The 21062-nt window shown below is 45.6% G+C and overlaps 1 protein-coding gene across 3 annotated transcripts in view; it reads right to left on the reverse strand.

The window, feature by feature from the left end:
* The window catches only part of ATRNL1 (attractin like 1), a 920708-nt gene that overhangs the window by 122386 nt on the left and 777260 nt on the right, over positions 1-21062 (reverse strand). The gene's annotated exons all lie outside the window — the stretch shown is intronic.

Raw genomic sequence — 21062 nt, forward strand, 5'->3', positions numbered from 1 at the left:
TGGTGCATGTGTGTATCCCATACATATGTTTTTATGGCTGCTTAGTTGGATGTCCCCATGACCATTTGAACTAATGGGATTGCATTGTTTTCACTGTGACCAATTTTAAATGTTGCATTATCCTTGCCCTTTCAAAGTCTGGTTGTGTGGAGAGGCTCAAGGAAACCCTTCCCATGCAATATCGGACATGCACTTCAGTCTCTGATTCAGTGTTGTATTATGTCTCTCACATTGGCAGAAAGTCCATATAAGAAACAGGAAGGGTTATAGCAATGTGATACATAATTTGGATTTATTTCCAATCTGGTCCTTGTTTTTGGGTCAATTCAGCTTGTCTGTGCTGCACGTTCTACATGATCTATATTTCAGTCTAATCCTAAACTCCAGCTAAGATGGCTGCCATTGGAACCCATATTAGTTGGCACTAGAGTTGCCAAAGGAAAATTTAAACAAAAGGAAGGAGTGTCTGGGTGACATAGGATATTTTGATTTCCTGGGTCCAAGCTCGGAGGCAGGAAACCCTGCTCCCTGCCCCCCTCATTGCCGGCACAGACAGAACTACACCAGGTAATTCTCTGTGCTCAGAAAATGGATCGCAGAGATGGGGAAAAGGAAGTGTTCCCAGGGGAGAGGAGGAGACTGGGGCAGCAGCCATAAGACATATCCTATGGCCACCCCAGCCTCCTCCCCTCTCTCTCCCCGAAGCCTCCCCTCAATGGGTGAAAACATCCATCTAGCTTAAAAGCATAGGATACTCATAAGCTTCTGAGATCAGAGGCTTACAAGTACCCAGGGTGGATCCCATACGATGGAGCCCTAAATCTAGTAACAGAACATATAGTTTAAAAAACCTTGCTGTTCCTGCTGTGTTTTAGAGATGGGTGATTCTCCAAAGCTCACATAACTTGGGAATCACCAGAGATCTCACCCTCCCCCCCCCCCGGATCCCCTGCCAAATTGGAAGATTTCAGGTATTTTTTTCTGACCCATTTCAAGAGCTCAGAAAATTACTGAACCTCTACTTTATTTCATGCCTAGTCCCCCTGATAGCCCCCAGGCACTTACTGTACATTCATTGGCAAAGGAGGCAAATGACAAGACCAGAGGAAGGAGGTGTTTTCCTCCCCTCCTTCCTCTCCATATTGGTTGTTCTTATTCAATCTAAAGGAGCAAAGCTGCTTCTTTCAGAATAAAAGGGAGCAGATTCTGGAGCAGATGATAAAGCAATCCATCTGGAAGCACCTTGAAAACAATGCCGTGATTACTCGAAGCCAACATGGATTTGTCAAAAACAAGTCCTGCCAGACAAATCTGATCTCATTTTTTGATCAAGTAACCTCCCTTGTAGACCGTGGGAATGCTGTGGACATCATATACCTCGAATTCAGCAAAGCTTTCGGCAAAGTGCCCCATGATATCCTGATGAGCAAACTAGCTCAAAGTGGGCTAGATGAAACAACGATCCGGTGGATCCACAGTTGGCTACAGAATTGGAATCAAAGAGTGCTTATCAATGGGACCTTCTCAAACTGGGGAGAGGTAACGAGTGGGGTAACACAGGGCTCAGTCTTAGGCCCAGTGCTCTTCAACATTTTTATTAATGACTTGGAGGAGGAGGTGCAGGGAATGCTGATCAGATCTGCAGATGACACCAAATTGGGTGGGATAGCTAATACTTTGGAAGACAGAAACAAAATTCAAAGTGATCTGGATAGACTGGAGCGCTGGGCAGAAAACAACAGAATGACATTTCATAGGGATAAATGCCAAGTTCTGCACCTAGGAAAAAGAAACCAAATGCACAGTTACACGATGGGGGATACGTGGCTCAACAACACTACAAGCGAGAAGGATCTTGGAATTGTTGTCCATCACAAGCTGAATATGAGCCAACAATGTGATGTGGCTGCAAAAAAGGCAAATGCTATTTGGGGCTGCATTAATAGAACCATAGCTTCCAAATCCCGGGAAGTACTAGTTCCCCTCTACTCAGCATTGGTTAGGCCTCATCTGGAGTACTGTGTCCAGTTCTGGACACCACACTTTAAGAAGGATGCAGACAAACTGGAGAGGGTTCAGAGGAGGGCAACAAAGATGATCAGGGGACTGGAAACAAAGCCCTATGAAGAGAGACTGAAAGAACTGGGTAAGTTGAGCCTTGAGAAGAGAAGACTGAGGGGAGATATGATAGCGCTCTTCAAGTCCTTGAAAGGTTGTCATAGAGAGGAAGGCCAAGATCTCTTCTTGATCATCCAGAGTGCAGGACATGGAATAATGGGCTCAAGTTTCAGGAAGCCAGATTCTGGCTGAACATCAGGAAAAACTTCCTGACTGTTAGAGCAATACGACAATGGAGCCCATTACCTGGGGAGGTGGTGGGCTCTCCCACACTGGAGGCGTTCAAGATGAGGCTGGACAGCCATCTGTCAGGGATGCTCTAACTTGGATTCCTGCATTGAGCAGGGGGTTGGACTCGATGGCCTTGTATGCCCCTTCCAACCCTACTATTCTATGATTCTATGATTCTAAGGGGGGACACCACAGGAACAAAATCCAAGTATAAGGAGCCCAGACCCCTACAGGTCCTCCGTGGGTGATGGGTTTCCCACTACCACCCTAATGACTCCATTGGATTGAATATCGGGGAAGCTCCTGTAGGAGCAAAAATTGAGTAGGGAGCCTGCCCATCCCATGGCCCCTCCTGGAGGCGGGGGAGGGGGGATATGCTTCCCCTACATTAGCTTTTACCCCTGCAGGGACTTAATTTTTCCCTTTTGGATGTAATGGAGCCATACCATTGCATTACATTCAGCAGGGGGAAATTGAATGCCTGTCAGGGGGCCCTTGCCGGCCTCTTTCAGTCTACTCCAGTAGCCAACTCCAGACACAGACAAAGGATTCTTTTCAAGGCTTTATTCCTTTTACAACTTAATAACTCTATCACCAGCGACTAAGCTATGAACAGCAGAGTAACCTTTGCCCCTGGGTTGGAAACAGTTGGTCCCCGTTTGAACGAGAATCACTTGCAGACCCTGAACTTATGGGCTAGGGAGAGTCCCTCCCCTTTTCCCTTGGGTCCTCTGCACGCAACCGTTGCTTGCGCGCCAAACCGGCGCTACGCCTCATTTCCACGCCCTCCATAGCTCGTCGCTCTTTGTGTCTGCGTCGAGCATCCAGCCAGCCCTCCTCCCGTGCTCCTTCATCCCAGGACTGCTATCTATGTCTGGAATGCCGGCAGGAGGAATCTCTGCCAGCTGCAGGGCCTGGGAGGGATGAGCGCGCTCCTCTCCCACGGACAGCTGTTCCTCCTCAGAATCAGAACTGCTCTGAGGTTCTATGGGCTCAGTGTCCACCCTGACAATGCCCAGGGAAGTCAGCAATTCCTTCCAGCACAGATTATAATCCCAACCAGAAAAAGAATTTGGCCCCCCTAAGTTCTTTCTCAAGCCTGGCTCAGGAGATATTCACCGGCAGCTCTTGTTTCATTTTTGCAGTTTCATTGCTGCAGCTTTTTCATAGATATTTGTAGACTTTATATTAAATGATTTTTAGGTAGAATTGTGTTTTAGCTTGGTTTTGTTAATATACGTCTGTTTTGTATGCTGCTTTGAGTTTGCCTTTGACACAGACATGTGGCATAAAAATAAAATAAATATAAGTATCTGGAGCTGGCCAATTCTAAGACAGGCAGCATGCACCTGGGGTCATCTGAACTGGGAAGGTTCTATTTATATATATTATCTTTGGTTTCTTCTAGATTTGGAGTTATTTTAGTATGTGAACAGAGTCCAAGCATGGGCTGCCAGGGAGGGTTCACCTTACCGGGCCCTAGATATCCAGCCTGCCTTTCCCCCAGCCCAGACTGCAACCATATTATCACATGGGGAAAAATGAGGCATGGTAGATATGCTTGAGGATATTTATGGTAATTTATTTCCTTGTGCACCTATTGTCCATATCTTGTGAGATTCACTGGAGCCAATGAGAAGCAGTGTTAGAGTAGAACAAGCAACATTCTGAAGAGTGAGTTGCTGACCCAGGCCCTTCTCTAGAACAAAGCAGATGTGCTTGTGTAGTTAAACTATGACTTATAGTTTCAGAGAGAGAAATTTGTGCTTCTTCGATTTGACCTGCTCTCTCAAGAACTATCAGTTCCAGAGTTCCTTATGCATAGGCAGGATGGAGGGACAGCTGGTGGGAGGGACAAAACACCATAATAGTCAGGGACATTGACTAGTGGGAGCCAGTGCTGTTGCTAGCCAAAAGGTTACAGAATATTCAGCAAGCTTTGTAGGACACTTCTTCGGGCTGCATGTTACAATAAATGCCCTCACCCGGCGCCAGCTTGTCTGGCTAAAAGGGGGGGGGGCATTGCGGGCGGGTGGGGTGACATGACGCAGGGGCCTTTGATTGGTGCACCCCAGTGGCACCACCATGCAAGGAGGGGCAGGCTGAGTTGCCTTAAACTCAGCCCCCTTCTCAAACTCAGCTCTCTGGCTCAACGCAGCTAGAGAGAACTACAGCTCCGCCAGAAACGACGAAGGACACCGGCCTGCTGGAGACCGGTGTCGTCGCGCACGCTGAGGGCCCCGGCTCTTGAGGCTGCAGGGCGCCCGCCCCCTCCTTTCTCCTCGGTCACGACGAGGGACTTTGGCCTGCTGGAGAACGGCTTCGTCCTCGTTCCAGCCGCCTGGACCCACGTGCTTCTGTGCGCCAAAATCTTCGCTTGGTGGTATTGTTCGCCTCCCTCCCTCCTTCGCCGGCTCCTTTCCTCTCGCCCGCCCGTCCGCTCGGTCTCCTCGTGTACTCGCTCTCCTGCCGGCTCGCCCGCCCGCCCGTGCGCTCCCTCAACCCACCCGGCCGCCTGCCCGCCCGCTCGATCGACTGCCGGCCCGCTCGCTCACCCTGCCCGCATGCCCGCCCGCTCGCTCGCTCACCCTGCCCGCACGCCCGCACGCTTGCCTGACGGGCCCGCCGGCCGCTGGGCCGGCTCACGGCCCGCCTGCCGGCCTGACTACCCAGCCGCCAGCCTTGCTGGCCTCTTCCTCCTCGCCTTGCCGGCCTCCCTGAGGTGTTGCTCCCGGCGGGAGGCGTCGGCGGGCAGGTGAGCACGGCGCCGGTGTTTGTCGGCGGCACTCCAAGCAACAGTCTGACTGCCCCTCCCCCACTGGTCACCCGAGCCTGCCTGTTGGGAGGGGCGCCTGGCTGCTGAGCCGAGTCGGGGCGTGTATATCACAGCACGATTGGTCACCTCCCATGGGCTTGCGACGTCTCCCCCTCCCACCCAATAAATAAATAAATAAATAAAAAATAGGGGGAGCTGCGGCTCAGTGGTAGAGCACATGCTTGGCATGCGGAAGGCCCCAGGTTTAATCCCCAGCATCTCCAGGTAGGGCTACGAAAGAATCCTGCCTGAAACTTTGGAGATCTGCTGCTGCCAGTCAGTGTCAACAATTCTGGGCTAGATGGACCCAGGGTCTGACTCAGTATAAGGCAGCTTCCTATGTTTGTATGAAAAGAAAGCTTTAATTAAATAAATAATAATATTAATATTAATAATAAAAATAATAAAAAATCATTAAATTACGATTATTAAATATTTAATTAATAAAATTGCGTAACAGCGGCGACTGCCTGTTTGGCGCCTCCCGTGACAGGGTGCCCTCGGCTGTGGGCGTCCACGCTCAAACGCAGCTCCCATCACCTTTGGCCCCTGGCTGCGCCTCTTGAAAATCTGATTTTCTATCTAAACGGTAGTGCAGCGCCCCCATCTTCATCCCCAGGCCTCTCTGTCTCGGTCTGGAACTCATACCCGCAGATCTTAAGACTGTGGGGTGGCTGCCTATTGTCTGGGGTGCCCAGCGGCTTTATTAACTCTTTGATGGTGTCAAGAGCTCCTTAGAGGGCTCTCTTAGTCTAATCCAGTAGCCAAGTCCAGACATAGACAAAGGGATTCTTTTCAAAGATTTATTCTTCCTTTGCAACTTAACTCTACAGGTATCAACTAGATCTGAGCAGCAGCATCCCTATGCCCTAAGTTGGAACAGTTGGTCCCCGTTTGAAAAGCAATTACTGGCAGACCCCCGAATATAAGGACTAGGGAGAATCCCTCCCCTTTTCCCTTGGATCCTCAGGGCGCAGCCGTTGAGTCCGCGCCTTCACTAAGTCTGCTATCTGTGCTCGGTCACTGCCTTGACTACTAACTAAAACTAGGAATGCTGGTGGGAGGAATCTCCGTCAGCTGTGGGCCCTGGGAAGAGGAGCGCGCTCCTCTCCCAGGAGCGACTGCTCTTCCTCAGCATTAGAACTACTCTGGGATTCTATGGGCTCAGTGTCCACCCTGACAGATAGCTTGCTTAATTCACCTCCTGCATCATGCCTCCTAAGAAGGGCCAGGGTGGTAAGAAAGGGAATGGGAGGGCCCCGCCCCCCTCCCCCCTCCCCAAAGTCTGCTGCCAAGGCCCGATTCTGACTCTGATGTGGACGCAGACCCGGTACTGGCATCAATTTTTTTTTTCTCGTTTGGAAGCTGCTGAGCGTTCCTCGGGGATCCCTCCTCCTCCCCTGGCCAGGCACAAAAAATCCTCAGTGGTCCAGCACAAGCGAACACGACAGCAGACCCAACGCTCATTGCTCCTTTCTATTTCAGATCGCCTGGACGCTATTGAGGCATCCACCTCCTCTTCATCGGCTCTTCCAGAAGGCTCACCGCCTTCAGCGGAGCTCCTCCCTTCTGCTGCCTCATCTTTCCTGGGCGCACAAGCAACAACCTCGGTTTTTTCCAGTTGGGGATCAGAGTGTGCCCACGATTGGTACAGCTCGTCTCTGGGTTCAGGGCACCCGGACGCCATTGAGGCCTCCATCTCGCCTTCGCAGGTTCACCATGGCAGCACCCCACCACTGTAGGCAGTCCACCTTCCTGCGGCATCTCCGTCAGCAGTGATCCAAGCAACGTCCTCCTCCTTGGGGTTTCGCCCAGGCGACACAGCACACCTGAAGGCAGTCCACCATCATGAGGCATCTCCATCAGGAGCAATGCAAGTGGTATCACCTCCCTTGCTCCCGGGGACCCAGACACGGCTGCCCTGGATATGGGTGAGATGACTTCACCTCACCCCAGTTGTTCAGACAGGTGACCCTTAGGGCTGTGGGGTTGCTGCCTTAGCTTACCTACCTGGGGGCGGCTGTCCCTCCCAATGTCATCTCCCTATATGACGCTCGGGCCGCCTGCAGCTCTGTCAGTCACACCCCAGTAACCCCAGCCACTTAATGCATCATCTTACAGGGTTTTTTCCTGGATTAAGTAGGATCCCTCGCCTGCCCCCGCCCATTTTGGACATCCATGTAAGGGGTATATCAGATCCCTACGCTAATCTGGTGAGTTGTATTGTCACCAGGGCTACTCCTTCTCGTAATGTCTTTCGCCCGAGGAGGTGTACGAATGGCTTGTTTAGGCCTCTCGCAGGAGGGCCGCCATTGCCCTTCTCTGCGTAAGGACCTGTTTGACCAGGACCTTTCACTCCAATTTTGACTCCTTCCCAGCTGGGGTCGGCAACGGATCTGGCAGTGGCCACATTCACCGGGTGGTCTCCCGCACTGGCCCTCGGCCTATGGTGGGTCCGCTGCTTCAGCACTGCTATCTGTGCTGGGAGTAAAGCCCCAATGGGCACATGCTCCCAGGACACGTGCAGTTTTCATCGTGAAGGCTCCCTTGTAGCAGTCAGCACTCTTGCACCTCTTGTCCAATGCTCGGGGAGGGGAGGGTCCCCTTGGAAAAGCCGAGGCAGTAGGAAGCTCTGGATGGCCAATGCCTAGTAAGGTTGGTGCTGATACTCCGGCTTTAAGACACTACCCAACTGGGGGAACGTGTCTTAACTTGGAACACTGTTTATGCTAGGTTCTAGGGCCCCCCTAGCATTTTTTCTTTAGGTCAACATAGACCATCCCTACCTCGTAAGCAACATTTCTCCTCGCTAGGCATCGACAGGTTCAGGAGAGGTTAACAATGCAGTACTGGCAGAAGGGTTTTAGTCCCCCCCCCTTTTTTCCACACCCCGTTAGCTATTCTAGGGATCTCCCTTCTCGAAATGGTGCCCAGGAAATCCTCTAGGGAGTTTATCCTGATTTGTAACCTCTCTTTCCTGAAGGCCAGTCAATTATCACGAGATCCCTGATCATCTCTGCTCAGTGTGTCACACCTCTTCGATGAGGCAGCTGTCTTTGTCTGGGATCCCGGCCACGGGTCCCTGATGGGCATGTGCTACATGGAGTCCAAAGATGGTGGTCATTGTTCGGACCTAACGCAAGTATTGCTTCCCCTTTTCTGTTACTTCGGTGCCCCTTAGCTCACAAAGGCTGAGGGCCTGTCTCCCACAGCAACATTCGGTGAAGCCAATCCGATACTCTTAGGTGTTATTCTCACCTTCCTCAGGACAATTTTCAGGTCCGTTAGGCACAGCTGCAATTAGTTATACATCAGGCATGGCTTCAACTTAGTAGGGCTTTAATGGCACCTCCTTTCGGAAGCGTGAGCCTCTCCTCAAAGCCGGACTGCGGACTCACATGGTTCCGCCCCTACCCCAAGGGGTTTCAGATTCTTAGGGCAGGTCCAATTGTGCAGTGGGTAAAGGCCTGTAGAGTGGAGGCTGCCGCCCCCGCCAAGCACATTGAGGGATAACCTTATAGCCAAGTCAGTAACCCCCCCCCCTTCGCTATGACAACATGACCACATTATTCATTCTCCGTCCTCCCGAAATTGGAGGGTCATGTCATGTGTCAGTGTGTTCACACTCCAGAGTCAGTATTACAACATCTGGTTCTGGGTACACCATGTGCTGGGTTAGGCAAACCCAATTGTCGATGCCTTGCCATCAAATTAGGTCAACATCTTCCGGGCCTTAGCCCCGTGGGTGCTCCATTCCCAGATCCCATCCTTGCAGTGCTATGGGAGATCGGGATACTGAAGCCAGGCATGCCAGCCTGCATTCCATGGCTCTCCGTACAGGAGCCGCCTGCGACAGAGCAGGGTGTGTGTGCTGCGCATTAGGCAAAACCTCAGAGATAGGATTCATGGCCCTTATCTATAGATCATTGGCCACAATTTCACACCTCCGTAAGGAATTACAGACTATTTGGGACCATAAGTCGCAAGCTGGCCATTTAGCCTTCCAGCCCACAAAGGTGGGTTTCACTGACTCCATGTCAGGATTTAGGTTTTGGCGTGCAAGATAGTGTTGGCCACTGATGTTTGCCTGCATTAGTAAATTAACCACCCTCTCTCTCCAGATACCCCTTTCGGGCTCTGGGGGTAATGGCCCTCCATTTGAGCTTTCCAATAAGACGTTTCCCTGTTCCACGTAGCAGCCCTAACGGAATGCAGCGTTGGTCTGGGCTCACAAGGCCGACTTGTCCTGGAGGGCCTTGATTTGCTGCAAGGTACAGGTCTGGCCCAAAGTAATCCAATTACATATTTGGTAATCAAATTGATCAGCATGGCAAGGGCACGGCAGTGGCCCACGGCCAAACGCAAGTCAACGGATTATGCTCTGGTGGCACCTTATGGGTTTTATGGCATGCCACGGGTTTGAGGAGGGGCCTCCATTTTTATCACTTCAACGGTTTGCTGTTGACTTAAGGGCAATTGTGTAGTTTCCCTTAATGTGCTTATTCCTGAGACCAGCAGACTCATTGTACACCGGTACGGGTGCTCTTACATGGGCACGTTTTGATGTCTGGAGCTTCATGAAGAGCTTGTATGTCTTCAGAATTCAGCTTCTGTCACCCTGTCACATTAAGATCCAGTGGCTCCATAGACATGGCATACGGTGGGAGTCCCCTCCTCACTCTGTCCCACCAAGTTTGTCAGTCTTCCTCCGCAGGTCCAGGTGCTGCACATTGGAGGGAATGACTTTGGCTGTAAGCCAGGCGAGGACCTGATGGAACAGGCCTTGGTTGAGATACAGGTGGTCCGGCATACCTGGCCGGAAGTAGCCTATTGCAGCCCTCACTGCTCCCATGGATCAATGGGAAGGAATGGAATGACGTTGCCAGTGGCAGGGCACGTTGGAAAGTGCACAGAGAAATGGCTTATTGCCAGGTGAGTGAGGTGATGGATGCACCACCCGCCAGGGAATTCTGTGGACATGGAGGGAGCGTTACAGGTAGGACAGTGTCTGCCTGTCCCATTTAGTGAATAACATATGTCTGTCTGATCTCCAAAGGGGCCTGCGGGAAGTTCTTCTGCGCAGGTGGGGGGAGTTTCACAAGCTCTAGGCTTGTGACTCCTGTGGCGGCTAGGACGGGCAAAACAGGAAAGTAGGGATGGTGTGCATGCAGAGGCACCTTATGGTGACAGGTGACGCCTGAGGGCCCCCCGAACGGGTTGTGAGGCTCGGCGGGGGGATAAGGGTTGCCTGGGAGACCAACTCTACTCACTCATCCAGGTGTTTCGCAGCACCGGGTTGGGGGTGACACCGGAAGGTCTACCTCCCCCAGAAGGGGCAGTCCGGAGGGATGGCGAGATCACCGACACCCCTCAGGCTGGGTATGTTTTCGCCCAAGAAGTGCCAGCTAGCCGCTGACACAGTTAGATGCCCGTCCTAGTTACCCCTTTGCAGCTATTTCAATAAATGTGGCCCAATTTTCAACCCAAGCTTGTTGTCTGCATCTTCTTTAACCCATCTCTGCTCGCAATAGCAAAGAGGCGGGGTTTGGAGGCATGATGGAAAAGCCCCAAGGTGAGGCATTGTTAAATTTCATACTTTTTTTTCATACTCATGAGATTCTATGTATGGGATGGGATCATGATATGTGTCCATGAAGGGGCACACGTTAAATGTTTGTACTGGGTCCAACAGAATAATCCTTGTGTAAGGGAAAAAGTGGAGGCTAAAAATTTTAGGGACCCTGGTATTGGATACCTAGGCACACTTACTTTAAACAGCCTCTGCTTGGCCCTGATGTTGTAGGCGAGGTTCCTTTGGGGACTGAGATAGAGTGTTCACATTCACTTAGATTTACTTACATTCTACAGATAAGGACTAAAATAATGACATAAACGAAATGCATGTATTAAAGAAGAAGAAAAGCTAAAGTTTAACAGACATGCAAACTTTCTGCCAAGCCAAGCAAAGACATACTGACAAATCCTGCAGCTGTATGCCTTCCCCTCACACCTGTACTTTCCCAGCAAGGGGATCCTCCTTTTTCTAGCAAAGATTTGAAACTTTCTTACCATACAGGACCCCCCATGGAGGCCCTGTAACAAGTAGAAAGACACCTCCAGTTCCAATATGCATGGACTTCAATACTCTTCTAAACTTGGTGACCTCCTCCTTATTACATATTCTGAAATCCTTATGTCTATTGGTTCATGTAACATTTTTGATCATCCTATTCCCAGAAAGTCTAACCTTTTGTCCCCAAAATCACCTCCCTCCTTGACGTGAGGTGTTTACTCCTTTCTGAGCCTTAGTTCACTTTTTATGTTGTCAACAGCTCCTTTTCTCTTCCCTTTATTTCCAGACAGGGGAACCCCAAACCACAACATGTTCTTTTCTATGACTCCCTTACCCTACCCAGTTCCCTTACAAGAATACAGACAGTTGGAAGATTATGAAGACATCTCTTATCAGTTTATATATGGCATCTAGGAAGCTTCTAATACAGTAGATTTTGCTCCCCTACTTGCCCCATTACACATTCAGCGTTAACCCCCCTATAAGCACCATCTCCTGCCCCTTAAAGCCTAAACTGCCCATACCCCATATTGTACCCAAATGTAAATAGCAAGGCCCAAGAAAATTCTTACACTTGAGCTCTGTATGTGAGCAAGTACAAATTAGCCATTTTGTGGTCATTTAACAGGGAGGGTTTTGGTTCTGTTTTGGTTTTTGCTCTTGTGCTAATTCATGACTTGTAACAAGAACGTACGCTTTTGTAGGAGTTCTATCTCCTTCCATACAGAACTGCCTTCTCTCTCACTTCTCTTTGGAGGAGGCCCTGATCTGTAACCCCTCATCATTTGAGAGGAGTGAGTACACGGGACAGGGCCCTTTGGGTAGCAAGGCTCCGGAATTCTCTTTCTCAGGAAGCACATGTGGCCCTGTCACATCTTGCTTTCCGTAAATCTTTGATGACGTGGTTTCACATGACAGTTTGGATGGGATCCTTAGAATTAACCTGAACTCTGATGTGGCTATGTTTTTTGTAACTCTCCCAACTGATTTTGTAATTTGAAATTCTGCTTTTGTTTTAGTGTTTGCTTTGTTGAACTTGTTTTAGTGTTGGAACCGGCAGCACAATATCGTAGTGTGGCGTGCTCCTGTTCTGGGTTGCAGCCAGCCATGCTTTGTTTCAGGATACTCCATTCCATTCTTCCTCCCTCTCCTCCACCCCCCAAACAGACACTCACCATTCCATGGCCACTGACCATGCTCAGACTTCATTGGGTTGTTTTGATGTGTGTGTGTTTTAACTCCTTAACTATCTATTCCCATGAAGTGTTGGGCTGCTGTTGTTTTGGGTACTTCTGCAAACCTTGGCATTCCCCTAAGCATGCTGTACTCCCCTCTTTTTTCTCAATGGCACTGTGCTGGCTACAATCTCATCTGCTGAGTTCACTTTTAAAGACAGTGATGTTATGTATCTTTTACTTTGGCTAGCTGTCTTGAATGGCAAAATAGAAAAGTGGGATAAAAATGTTTTGAAATAAATAAATAAATAAATAAATGTAAGCACATAAAAAGAAATACCTCTTTGTATAAAAATAGTATTTAACTACTTTTAAAAAATGAATGTGATACTTTGAGAGTTTCTTAATCTGCTGTACCTCAGTCAGTGAACTGCTGAACAAGCACAAGATGTTAATAGTTATATATCACATTATAGAATTGTTTTGCACATTCATCTTATTAATGAATACTCCTGTAGATACTATAGGTGTTAGCCAATTTGCACCTGTCTTTTCTCTCCTTAAAAATAAGATTCAGCTAGTTCTCTAATTACCAGCTGTAAACAGAATGGTTGTGTAATACGGTTTCACCATCGGCTTAGTAATATCATTATGTTGCTATCCTATACTTCAGGGATATACCGTTTTCACTGCAATGCAGAAAATAGTCTAAGAATAGAAGAATCCCACAGTCAAATATGAATTAATATCATTTTTAATTAATTCAAAGTCATTTTTATTAAGGGAGGACATCACTGTTCTAAAACATTTTGGCACTTCCTGATTCTAAGCACTTAAGACAGTCTGTGATGCTTTCCATATCTATTATAAGTGACGATAGTGAAGGTAATTTATTTCAGTAATGGCAAGTAATAAAACACACTAGAAATGTTCCATTTCCAAGGAAAACCTACTTTAAATTTATTAGGGCTTGCTGGTGGCAGCCATTTTAGAATTTGTACTTCTTGCTTGATCAAGGGGAATCTCAAATAAGAGTATGTCTCTCCCTCTTCAGGCTCAAGTTCTATTTTGAATTTTTTAAAGAGCACTGGAGCAAAGTCAATCGAAATTCTGATAAGTAATGGCCTTATCACATGGATAAGTTGTAAGGGGTAATTAAAGACTTGCACTGCTATTGCAGTTGCAAGATCCTACGTACAGCAATTGGGGCAGGCAGAGCCAGCTTCCCAAGAAACTCTAGTTCAATCCCTTGTTATTATCTTTAGGCCCATCTTCATCCTCTTTAAAGCTGAATTCTGGCTCTTGTATATCACAGCTATGCCATCGAGATCTTGAAAGTGAAGCAGCAGTTCTTAAGGAAACTGTTGGACCATGCAACGCTTTGTATTCAGTCATGTAAAATAATATATTCTATTTATAATATATACTATATGCACACAGAACTTGTTGCACAGTTCTTTAGATCTAGGCCAATGGAGATGCAGTTTTTTCACTGCCACATTTTCAGGCTAAATTGTTTAGCAGAGTAGGAGGAGAAATATACTGATGCTCTAATAACCACTGAATATTTTACACACTTACGGCTATGTACACAAGTATAATTACTCCATAAATTACGATGAAGATCTTCACTCAAGTGACCTTCATCTCACATAGTATGTGGGAACAAAGCAAGGAACCAAGAAAAGGATATGTTCCCACTGTTCAAGCCCTGGGGTGGGTTTTGCTATTATTGTAGTTACTTTTGTCAGTGCTAATTTTCTGTTTGCAATGTATTTTTAAATCAATAAAATTATAATTTCAAAAGGAATTTAGAATGGCTTCCTTTTGCTCTTGTAAGTACAGCCTTTCTTACTCTGTAATTTCTTTTTCTGAGGTGGTTGAAATGGACTATTTCTTTTGCCGATAGAAAGAAATGAGTGAAAATTGAGATAAATGTCTAGTACTTATAATATAATTATATAATATCTTGGTATAACCATAAGATATTATATATTTACAATGTTTAGAAGAATATCAACTTCAGTAAGTCTTTATACTAGTTAGCCAAATCCCTCTGTTACATTCAGTCTTTTTATTTGTCTGCCTGCTTCTGTATGCAGCTGCTGATCTCTTCAGATGTACCCAGATTCAAAACAGGGACTATTTCTCAATAGTAGTTTTCCTCTGCCAGAAGTGACATCACCTATTAATGTTACAGGATACTAAAGTCCAGCTGCCTTTAAAAAACAAACAAACAGAATGAGAGTCTGAAAGTACCACATATTTCTGGAATGTGTTCTATGACTATGAACAATGAAGACCTGTGTAACTTGGCAGGTATCAGTGCATGTAAAAAGATATGAAAAGCTAAACTGGATACACTACAGTGATTATAATGATGTAATAGCTAGGATCAGTTCTTGGCCAGCACTGCATTTCACCTAATTAGTCCCACACCACACCATAATGAAGGAGTAAGGTGCAAAGAATGTAGCCTTAGTCAACAAAGTCAGAACAACAGCCATGAAATAAAACAAATGAGCAAAGAACATTCTAAACTAAGCTAAAAGAGAAACACACAAAAACCTTTTGCCATCAGTTTGATAGAGATCTGTCTATATCTCACAACCTGCTTATGATCATAGATTTAATAGTACACACCTACTCTTTGTTTCCTGACTTCTGCTAAAAGTCTGAAAGAGCACAGTGCAGTCATCAATCAACCAGAATTTCTATTAAAATACTTGCATTTCTTATTTATCTTAGTAATAGGAAATTCTCAAATGTGAAATGTTATTTTTAGGCAAAGAATGTGTAGCCTACTTCTTGTTCCTGACACCTCTTTCTAATTCTGCTTTCCACCTAGGCATGGAAGACAGGTTATAGATAGTCCTGATTAGTAGTAAAGTCTAATTGTCTTCTCAAAACCTTTGTCTGCTTATTTGATTTGAACCCAGCTTGACATCTAAACCAATAATATACATGGATCCTGTACCTATAAGTCAATAGGTAAGAATGTTATAATGCCTTCTCCCATGGGATGTTTAATGTATTCCCCTCAATAAAAATGTTCCTTGATATATTAAAAGAGTCCAGAGCAATTAACTGTGGTTTTGCCTTTATAGTATAAAGTTTATATAGTCCGCCACCCACAGTTGGCTAGGAATCCAAAAAGGCACTTTTAACTTCTATTTCAATGTTTACTATTTGGAGATTTTAGTCTAGGTCGACTTCCCCAACCTGGTGTCCTCCAGATGTGTTGGAATACAACTCCAACCATCTTACTAACCAAGGCTGGCTGGGATGATGGAACATCTGGTGGGTTCTAGGCTGGGTAAGTTTGGTTTTCATAGTCCACAATCAGTGCTAATGGTGCTTATCAACCAGTAAAACTTCTTACTCTGGACAGAAAACTAGTAGCTGTTTGCCATAGATCACAATGATTAAGGGTGCAATCTTAAATGCAAGTACTAGGAAACCAACCCCATTGAAGACAATACCATGCACTTCCAAGTAAACATGCATAGGACTGCACTGCATAAACAGGCTGACATAATATGTCAGCCAGCTCACTCTGGCAAATAGCTGCTCAGATGAAGAGCCTGCTCACATACGCCATGTAATGTCAAAGGGGAATATTTCAACTCCTCCATAAATAGGAAAACTGATTGATGAGACTTTTTTTGTGTGTAATTGCAGTGGAGGAGCTGAAATCTCATGATAATCTCTGGGTGCTTCCAGACGAGGCTTTTGTTGTGCAATTTTCCTGCCTCTTTCAAGGCATTGTATGGAGGGCCCAAGTGACATCATCTTCCACTTGTAATCCCCCTGTTTCCCACTGCTTATTTTGCCTTTTTTCTTTACACAAATAAATTGAGGAGGAAAAGACAGAATAGCTGCACACTGCTTTTTAACTGGTAGCACTACGAGCTGTCCAACAGGAAGCACCCTCCTTCTCTGATGTTACGCTGCTCACATGAGCGTTGTTGCTTGCAACAACGACCAGCTCAAATATCACCAGTACTGCTCATCTTGTTAACTAACTGAGGATCAGCACACTATATAGGAACATCTTCAGATTTTTCTTAATGATTTTTTTCCAGTGCAAGATGCCCAACATATAGCATTGATCTATGTGTTCAGACTGGTTATCTGTCATAGTGCTCAACCCCATTGTCTGCTAACATAAAATCCTATAAGCTGCTTCTAGCTTGAGTTTCTTTAAAGAGTTGTACTGAAAAGCTTTTATGGGATTATTTCTAAAGATTTAAAAGCAATCTTAAAATCAAAGAGCTTGTGAGAAATTCAGCTGGTTCACATCTGAACCAAATATTCAGATTTCAAAGCCTCAGAAAAGAAAATTCACTAATTATAACTTTAAAAGATACTTACTGTGTCTACTACAATGAACTTGAGATCATACATCTATTCCATAGTAACCTGTGATATTCTTGAGCAAATTATGTGTTGATCTCATATTTCCACCAACTTTTTATTTCCTTTTTCTCATGAAGTAAGGAATGTCTAACTTCCTATACTTTTGTTATTGACTGTGCCATAATCAGTTCCCTATTTCTATTTTTTTCCATTTGGTATTTGAATTGGAACCCAGTGTGTTTCACCGGACAGTGGCTGCAATCAAAAGAATGTTAATCACACTTAAGTACTATTGAAATAAATGAGACAAGTGATTTGTAAATAAAGTTCTATTAAGTGGGACTCCAATTGGGTTCCTAACTTTTTCTGTATAGGGTTCATGTATATGCGGTAGAAAATATCAGATCCTGATTCAAATTCAATTTCAGCCTCAGACAGACTTCAGTAATCCAGTAGTAGCTACTTTAAACTAATTCTTAAAAGAATGAATGTTCATTCACAGTAGATTTAAAATAAATGTGCGAGTCCCTTTGTGGAAAGGATGCAATCCCTTGTCATTAATTGAATGTACCTGTCTCATGGTAGTTAAGCAGTGATATGGATTATGTGATTACATATCACATAAACTGGTACCATGCTTGGCTTGAATTTAAAGGCTGTGAGTGGAAAGATAACAAAACGGGTGTAATTCTAAGAAAGAAAACATGAAATAAGCCTAATTTTAATTAATGGATAATGCAACAAATGAGTATTTAAATAATGAAAACAAACAAAGAACTGAAAACATTTTTTCTTCGAAAGTGTGATCTTAGAATAACTTTGAACAAAACATTGATTTAAAGCTTTGTATTTTAAATATGAATTTAAGATAACCCCTTTATCCCATTAACAAATGCAATTAGTCAATAAAATGGTGTGTTTTCAGTCACACTACTAGCCAAATGCAAAGTAAATAGTTCAACATCCTATTGACAGCTGTGATAAATTACAAGGAAACAAATGAGTAAAATGGTGCAATGTCTGCCATCACAGAACTTGGGAGACTGTAAACAACAGAAACTTTAATTAACTCAGGAAATTAAAAGGTGACTTTAATAAAGCAACCCTAATAACAAGACACACTCAGATGAACTCACTAGCACATGTTAATCAAGAACAAGAAGTAATTTCAGGTACACAAATGATTAGGTGCTTACATACTGCTGAAATGAAACAAAAGACAAATACATTTTACATGGCTGCTCAGATAAATGATGAAACCATGACATTAAGGCCCATAAGCATTAGCATCAATTACATGGTTCTAATGATTAAAAAAAATTAAACAGTGTTGATGGAATCATGAATGCTTGTTATATAACAGGCAAGCTCAGTTGGGAGCCATACATCTTTGGGAATTTCTATAGGTGGAAGTGTGAGGTTTAGAAGCTCAACTTTAGATTTAAACAGATGAGTTGCATGTGAAGAGGCCTTTTCAAATGAGTAATAGACATTACTTACCACATCCATGTCAAGACCATATGAAAGTTATTACAGGCAACTGTGCTCAGGCTAATTAGAAGTACTGCTCCCTGATCATTCAGTTCGGAGTGACTTCTTTGGATGCAGCAGCAATATGTTTACTGTGGATGTGAAAGAAGTCCCCTAAACAGCACACTGTTTTAATACATAATTGGCCGATGCAGCAGATACTGTTTCATTTTTACAATAAGTTTTACAAGTGCAATGGAAAACAGTATCCAAACCTACCAAGTAATTCCTGTGGCATTAAACTAACAATTAGGAAACTATTACAAATCCAGATGTGCATAAAGTATTCTTAGGGCCAGGTCATATAGGTTGCTTCCACACTAGAATCATTTTAGCACTGCTGGAGCATTGCTTTCCATAATTGGCTGGAAGTGCAATTAGCATGTCGATTCCACACAGCACCTAGTATAGGGCTATAGTATCTAGCAATGGCCTTCCCATTGTCAAGATCTTTCTAGAATCGTATGAGCACAAGTAAGTCCCAGTCAGCAAAGGTCTATTCTAATGTTAATTAAGACTTTCCTGTCTCAACGTCTTGCCCATTTTATTGCTTCAAGCTGATCATGGCTGAAGAATTAGTGACAGATAGCCTCTGAATTTGTCCTTGAGGTGAGTTTATGTGTCCATGTGAGAAGGCTTTCATTACCGTTTTCCATCCATTATTTTTTCGTTTTCATTGTTAATACCAAATAGAGCTATATTACTATAAAACACAAGAAGTAAATAATAATGAAAGGAAATCAGAATGGAAGCCCCCTCAAGCCCCACAAGAACAGAAATGGACACTGGAGCAATTAAGAGAGGATATCCATCACTATTCCTCACCTGTGATTAACCAGAAGCAATAAAATGGGCAGGATCCACAAACAGAATTTTTAAAATGTAAAGCAGGGGTGGTGACATTTTGGCCCTGATGGCTGCATGTGGCAGTGGGTGGCAGATCAGAGGGCCCATGCTGGCAGTAGGCATAGCCAGAACCAGTGATGGTGGGGCCTGGGCTCCCTTTCCCTTCTCTCTTGCCCACATAAACACACAGACATATGGTTTACTCCCTCACACATAGTCTCCCCACTTACCTCCTCCCCACAGGGGCATCTTCACCAGGATCTGGGGAGGAAAGGGAGGGGAAGTAAGGGTCAAGTCAAACTAAACCTCCAGGTGCGGGGAAGGCTTTGCTCTCCCTGCTTGGAGCAGAGATGTGACTGCTTTAGCCCACCTTAATCCACAGTTTCATGGCAGACCAACTGCAGGCACTCTTGGAGGATACTGATTATCTAGACCCATTTCAATCTGGGTGTTCTCCTGGTTACAGCACTTAATCAGCCTTGGTCACCCTGATGGATGACCGTTATCGAGAGAGGGACAGAGGGAGTGCAACCCTGTTAATTCTGCTCAATCTCTCACTGGCTTTTCATACCATTGACCATGGCATCCTCCTGGATCGACTCAGTAGCATGGGTATCGGAGGCACTGTACTACAGTGGTTCTGGTCCTACCTACAGGGCTGATTTCAGAGAGTAACTCTGAGTGACTATTCCTCGGCCCCTTGGCAACTGAGCTATGGGGTGCCACAGGGCATCATCTTGTCCCACTGTTGTTTAACATCTATATGAAGCCGCTGGGAGCGGTCATTAGGGGATTTGGAACTATATGCCATCAGTATGCTGATGACATGCAGCCTTATCTCCTTGTGACATCTGAATCAGGAGAGGCTGTGCAAGTCCTGAATCATTGCCTGAATCAGTGCCTAGACTCAGTAATGGGCTGGATGGGGGCCAATAAACTGAAGCTGAATCCTGGCAAGACAGAAGCCCTGTGGGTGAGTGGTTCCCGGGTCTGGAAGATAGGCTCATTGCCTGTTCTGGACAGGGTTGCACCCCCTCTGAAAGATCAGGTCCGTAGTCTGGGGGTACTCCTAGATCCATCATTGTCGCTGGAGGCCCAAGTGGCTATGATGGCCTCAGAGTGCCTTTTACCAGCTTCGGCTGGTTTGCCAGCTACGGCCTCTCCTGGACAAGGATAGCTTGACCACAGTGGTACAGACATTAGTAACCTCAAGACTGGATTACTGCAATGAGCGCTATGTGGGGCTGCCCTTGAGGCTGATCCAGAAGCTGGAGCTAGTGCAGAATGCAGCAGCTCTGTTGTTGTTGGGAGCTTCCCCTTTTCAGCATGTACAGTAACTCCTTTGCTGAGGGAACTTCACTGGCTGCTTATTCACTACTGGGCCAGGTTTAAGGTACTAGTGTACAAAGCCCTAAACAACATGGGACCAAGATACCTGAGAGAGCACCTCCTTCTTTACCAACTGCCTAGTCACTGAGGTCATCAGGGGGCATGCTCCTGGTGGTTCCACACGGACCCATGGCCCAGTTGGAGTCCACCAGGAAAAGAGCCTTCAGTGTGGTGGCCCCCTTCCTGTGAAGGTCCCTGCCTTTAGAGGGCAGGCAGGTGCCAACATTGTGTTCCTTCTGACACCTCCTGAAGATGTTGTTATTTCAGTGCCTTCCTTGCATGTCCAGCCGCGTTTTATTAAATTTATTGGGATTAGTCTTTTTAAAAAATCTTTTAACTCTTTTAACTGGGTGTTTTATTCTTTTCCTTGTTGTTCACCACTCTGAAATATTCTGATGTGGAACGGTATATAAACATTGTAAATAAATAAATAAATTTCTCTAAAACAAACAAACAAAAATTCTTGAGAAACCCTGGAGTACACTAGGGGAGAGCAGCAAAAGATACTCTATCCTTCCTCACACCA

Source organism: Heloderma suspectum, chromosome 3, assembly GCF_057233095.1.
Source record: "Heloderma suspectum isolate Gila_16-S chromosome 3, 16-S_ref, whole genome shotgun sequence".
In the NCBI taxonomy this organism is placed as follows: domain Eukaryota; kingdom Metazoa; phylum Chordata; class Lepidosauria; order Squamata; family Helodermatidae; genus Heloderma; species Heloderma suspectum.